We start from the raw sequence: 6604 nt of genomic DNA on the forward strand, positions 1-6604 counted from the left end.
AACACTTTATCTTCCTTAGGATCATAAAAGAAACCACCTTTAGTTTCATTTGGGTAGCCTACAAAGAGGCATACTTTTGAACGGTGTTCCAACTTTTTAGGATTCTGCACCAACACATGTGCTGGAAAATCCCAAATCCTAAAGTGATATAAATTTTCTTTACATCCTCTCCAAAGCTTGTAAGGTGTTTCAAAAACACTTTTCAAGGGAACTATGTTCAAAATAAACATCGCAGTCTCAACTGCGTGTCCCCAAAAAGAATTTGGTAACTGAGCGTAACTCATCATGGAAGAACCATGTCCAACAAGGTTCTGTTTCTCCTCTCTGCCACACTGTTCTACTGAGGTGTGCCAAGGGATGTGAGTTGAGACTGAATATGTTCTATCAAACAGTTCTGGAATTCTATGTCCATATACTCACCACCTCTATCCGATCGAAGTGTTTTCATCTTTTTACCAAATTGATTGTCAACCTCAGCCTTATACTCTTTGAACTTTTCAAAAGTTTCAGACTTTTGGTGCATTAAGTAAATATGCCCATACCTTGAATAATCATCTATAAATCTGATGAAATATTCATACCCTCCTCCTGCTCTAACATTTAGAGGCCCACAAAGGCCTGAGTGAATCAGCCCTAGGGGTTCTTTGGCTCTAAGACCTTTTCCAGAAAAAAGATCTTTTTGTCATTTTACCTTCAAGACAAGACTCACATGGTGGTAATGAACTATCTTCCAACTTGTTTAAAAGACCGTTCTTAACCAATCTCTCAATCCTGTTGAGATTTATGTGACCCAGACTCAGGTGCCAAAGATGGGCATTCGGAGAAGTCTTCCTTTTCTTATGAGTCCCAGTAGTTTTAAACATCTCTATGTTCAAAATAGCTTTGACCTCAGTTGGTTTTAACATGCACAAGTTATTTTCTAATTTTACAGAGCAAATTTATTTATTTCCCATATTGATGAACACTTCACCATTTTTGAAATTAACTTTATAATTTTGTTCAAGCAAACAGGAGACAGAAATTAGATTCCTTTTCATAGAAGGAATATAATATACATTTTTCAAATAAATGTACTTATCTCCTATAAATAACTTCATATCTCCCACTGCTTTGGCCGAAACAATCTCCCCGGTCCCTACCTTAAAGATTGTTTCACCTTCTATCAATTATCTCTAAGAACTTGTTTCCTGTGAGATAATACATACATGATTAGCGGCACCTGAATCAATTATCAAGATTTTATCGTTTTCCGCTAAACATGCTTCGATAACAAGTAAATCATATTTATCTTGTTGTTCGAATTCAGAATTCTCATGTACATAATTCATAATCTTAGATGAGTTGGGAGATAGAAGACAATCCTCTGTTAAAACTCTGTTGGTTTAATCAACCGCTAGTTATTTGTTTGTTGATTTGATTTTACTGTTAAAAATATCGGAAGTGAGTATTCTAGAATTCGACATGCTGATAAAATTCAAACAAAGTCTAATTAGAAAATTCTAACTAAATCCAAAGTCAAGTTTTAGCAAAAAGTAATAATGTACCCATAACCATTATTTATTTGCAACGATATTTTAGTGAGTTAGAATATGCGCTACCGTGGGGCAGTCAGATACTCCTTCACTAAAACAAACAATTTTGACTAAACACTATCCCCAGAATAACTCTTATTCCTATTGTCTCTGGAATAACTCTTATTCCTATAGTCGTTTGGATATCATTTTCGACCAAGATCTTTACTAACAACTTAGTAATTCTTGTAAGTGTGACCCGCCATTTTCAGATCCTATAGGATGGTATGAATTTGTCTTCGAAATAGAAGATAACATCCAAGATGAAACTATAAGACCTTATTCATTTTACTGAAGTCTGTGTTGTTCTAAATCCTATGTTACAACCCCCTGAGGGGATAGCCGTTACTAAACGACTAGCAAAGGGCTCCCTAAAGCAAACCAACGTCATATGGTGACCATAGGAATCTCATGGTTCAGACTAATGGAGGAGACCGTAGGATATATTGACACATATCCTTCAACCACTTACTATGAACTACTTCCTCCGTTTACCTTGATATTGACTCATACAAAACACTCTCCGAAGGGAGGTCACTCCTAAGGTGACACGAAGCGTCATATGAATCTCACGGTGTAAACTATGTAGAGATGTTGTAGTTGAAATCTATTTATCGTGTAATAGACTTATATTTGAAAAACTTCCTTTTATCAAATAATTACATGCATCTAATGCATGTAAAAACTCACCAAAAATCAACACCTCACAAAGCACTAAACCAAAGTGGGCTATGTATCATTTTATAATGTTTACATATAGTCCACTTAAGTTAGTGGGATTATCCAACAAAAATGTTGGATAATTCCACTAACTCTAGTCAAGCGCAAAATGGTCTTTTTCATTTGGTCAAAGTCAAACTTTGACTTTCCCTAGTGAAAAAGTCGACCCTTTGACTTTTTATAGTTTTGACCCTCTTGACTAATTTTGACCTCATGAACATGAATCTGCATTCATATTTTCAAAATTCAAATCATATTTGAATATAGAGTGCCATCCAAAAAAACCGATAGTGATATCGCATATACTTGTTGGTTTTAATCCCTTTTCCTAATTCGAACAATTCGACTTAATCCAACATACTGTTCTAAGTTTAATCCATATGAGCTAGCAGAGGGACCTAATGGACCTACAGATCATGGGCTCCAACAATCCGAGATTAACCGGTAAAACTCTTTAATCGAATTAATCAACATTTGTTAACTAACGGGTCATCCACTAAAGTCCCGTAATTGTACTCCCCTCACTATAGATATATTTCTGTCCATCTGATATAACCATAACCAGTAAGTCAATCTTTCATAGGTTGTTGGTGGTCTTGGCTGGGTCAAAATACCGTTTTAACCCCGAGAACACTTCTTGTTCCTTCAGTCCCACTGAACCTCTAAAGAACAATTGATTTGTGGTCCAACCAACAAATCAAGTCCCTCTTAGCCTAGTGAGAAGGTGGGGCCCTTTTTTCTAATTCCGAAGTCAGCACTTAAGGGAAAAACCTATCTACTACCACTAGAGACGGGTAGGAGTGAAGTCCATCTTTGTAAACCTTGTACTCCATTTTTCCTACATAAGCGAGTAACAAGTGTGTTAAGTAAAATTATAAAAGGAGATAAAGAAAGTAGGCAGATGGAGGAAGAAAATTCTAAATGTTAGAAATACTTAGTCAATGGTGAGTTTTAGATAATATAACAAGTGAAAATTGGCTAAGTATGGAAGTAAAGTGTAGGCATTCATTGATGGAGAAGTGTGGATGCATGGGGTTGTGTGTGTAGCAACCAAGGCTTGTAGAGGTTAAGTGTTGAAGGCAAGGGTAAAGTATGCGTTGGTACTAAGGATGAACGCATGAGTTGAAAGGCATGATGTGTTGATAAGGCTTGTAGTAGCCTCAAGTGTGTGCGAGCAAAGGCGTTGGATGATCATGTAGCAGATGAGCGACACTATACCATTAGGTATGTGGTCGTCTAATAAGTGAACAACACTACCCGATGAGGTAGACAATCGTGTAGGTGGGTGTTGGGCGATCATGTAGTAATTGTGCGGAGGTAAGTGATGCTCGCAGTAGCTAAGCGATAGGCTTTGCGTTAGATCAACGAGATCGTTGAGAGTGAGATCGTTGAGAGCGAGATCAGCGAGATCATTTGCTAAACAATTGAGCTAGATGATAGGCACTGGGCGCTAGATGATAAGAAGGATCTCGTTAAACGATAGCGCTATATGTTGGATGATAGCATTAATTGATGGGGCATTGGCACTGCATGATCGGCATCAGTGTTAAGCGATGAGCTGCACGATAAGTGCTAGACGATAGACGTTGAATACTAGACGATAGATGTTAAATGCTAGACGATAGGCGCGATGCACGCTAAATTTATATTATGAGGTGAACGCGCAATGTGGGTTATGAAGGAAGGGAAGGAAAAATAAATTAATTAAAAAAACTCACTAATGGGAATTGGCCGGAAGCACTAAGTGCTGGATGAGGTGGCAGTTTAACCCTTGAACAGAGGAGGCAGAAGGAAGTATAAAAGGGAGAGGAACTTCAGAAGCTCGGTTTTTGAAAATGACTTGAGCAAATTAAGTGAGATCGGTGCTGTTCGAAATCTGGGAGAATCTAGATTTGAGGTTGTTTTGCCGGAGAAAGATCTCACACAGAGAAGAGCAAAAAGTGAAGAATTTGTAGAAGGGGCAGATTCTTAGATTAATCAAGGCCCAAAGTGAAGATTGGAAGCTCCAAGCAAAATTACAAGGAATTTGGAGCTGATATTTTAAGGTAAGAAGTTAACTCAATTGTAAACAAGTTTGTAGAAGAAAGTTTCTTAAAAAGAGTTCTGGATTTTGAGCTATGAATTTCTGAAGTTGAAATAGAGAATCGGTGCATAAATAGAAGCTGCTTGGGAAGAATAAGCAAGAAGCTCACCATAGTGAGTGAGAGATTAGAAAATGAGCGAAAGTGAGAGTGAGTTAAGAAAGTCACAAATCTTGCTGGAAAGTGGTGCTTGATTTTATGAAGTGGAAATGTTGATGCTATGCATTGATGAAATGACATTGTGCACTCAACTTTCCTCAGCGGAATCCAAGTGTAAAGTCCTTTGAGTTTCCTAGTAAGTCCAGGGTCGAATTCAGGGACTTGTGAAAATAGATTGCATTGGTAATTTTTATGAAGAACTTTGCAGTAACTAGATAAATAAATAAGTTGTTGGGTTTGTTGTTTGCGTTGATAAAAAAGAAATAAACAATTGCAGAGGAGTTTGAAAAGAGTTGGTAAACGGGAGATGCGATGAACGGGTTGAGAAGGGTTTCGGCTAAGACTTCCTAGAATGTGTTCATGCTTTGCATTCATGCAACATGCATACAATAGTAAACTACCTCTCGGGCACCAAACGAGCTCCGTTCGCAAAACCGTCTGGCACACGCCTCTTTTTCATCGTTCTTAACCCCTGGGTCAATTTTCGCGCAATTCCGTACCGAAGGTTTGGGAGCAAAAAGTGGGCCCCGAGGGCTGTTTCGGGCACCAAACGAGCTCCGTTCCCAAACCGTCTGGCACACGGCTTTTTTTCATCGTTCTTAACCCCTGGGTCCGTTTTCGCGCTTTTTCGTGACGGAAGGTTCGCGCACAAAAATTGGGTCCCTGGGCCCTGCCCCGCGACACCCCAGCATGCCATGTGTCACGGTCATGCTCTGTCTCTTATACACATCTAGATGTGTATAAGAGACAGGTCCCGTGGCCCTGCCCCACAACACCCTAGCCAACCCATGCGACACCCCCAGCCAACCCATGCAACACCCCGGCCAACCCATGCGACACCCAAGCATGCCACTACGACACCCCCGCGGGGCCCTGGGGGCCGTTTGGGGCACCAAACGAGCTCGGTTCGCAAAATCGTCTGGCACACGCCTTTTTTTCATCGTTTTTAACGCCTGGGTTCGTTTTCGCGCTTTCTCGTGCCAGAAAGTTCGGGAGCGAAAAGTGGGCCCCACGGCCTCGGGGGCCGTTTCGGGCACCAAACGAGCTCCGTTCGTAAAACCGTCTGCCAAAACACCTTTTATCATAATTCTTAACCCTTGGGTCTGTTTTCGCGCTTTTTTGTGACGGAAGGTTCGCGCACAAAAATTGGGTCCCTGGACCCTGCCCCGCTACACCCCAGCATGCCATGTGTCACGGTCATGCTTGTCAAGGGCCTGGTACCCATGGCCGCATGCCCGATCCAACCACCTTCTAGCATACTTTCATATCTTGTGTTGTATTAGCTTAGTTAGCTTTCTTTCTTTACATTTTCATTGTAAGTGACCACTCGCCCTTTTGCATATACAAGGGTGCCAGTTGGCTTTTTGTTCAGAATGCGTTATATGAGGATAAGACTAACCATCACTTCCTCATACCCGGAGTAGTATTCTATAAAACTGTTGTTGGTGCTTATTGCTTTCTAGTCTACTACAATCTTTCTTTCCGTATTCACACTCACAAAAAACTTCTTACGAAAACCTTTTCTCCAAACTCGTTTTCTAAAACCCTTTTCCCTAAAACGGGGGTGGAGGTTGCGAGAGGCACTCGATGTGCCATCAGCAGTCCATATTCAAGTTGGCTGACTTGTTCGTGAGCTGGAAAAAGTGCCGCACAATCGCTAAGAGAAGCTTCTAAAAGAGCGATTGCGACAGTTGGTATCAGAACCTAGTCGGCTTATAGAGGGAAGATCAGTGATCATGTCGGCGACGAAGAACCTGAACAAGTCCCATGTCGACAGATTGGTAGAGATGGAAGAACAAATGCTCTACCTGAGAGAGGTCCCAGATAACGTCCGTTTCCTAGAGACTCGACTACAAGAAGTTGATAAGAAAGCCAATGGAATTGACGCGGTAGTAGGCCGCCTAGACTGATTACCCGTCAGAGAATTGATGATGAGGGTAGAGACCCTCGAGACCAAAACAATACAGTCCGATAGCTTTGAACGAGGAGATAGGTCCTCGGGCTCTGTTGTCCACATAGAGGAGCGTGTCGAAGAGTTGGACAGTTCCCAAAAAGCAATACTTCAGATGGTAA

The sequence above is a fragment of the Benincasa hispida genome, chromosome 10 (genome assembly GCF_009727055.1).
Source record: "Benincasa hispida cultivar B227 chromosome 10, ASM972705v1, whole genome shotgun sequence".
Taxonomy (NCBI): domain Eukaryota; kingdom Viridiplantae; phylum Streptophyta; class Magnoliopsida; order Cucurbitales; family Cucurbitaceae; genus Benincasa; species Benincasa hispida.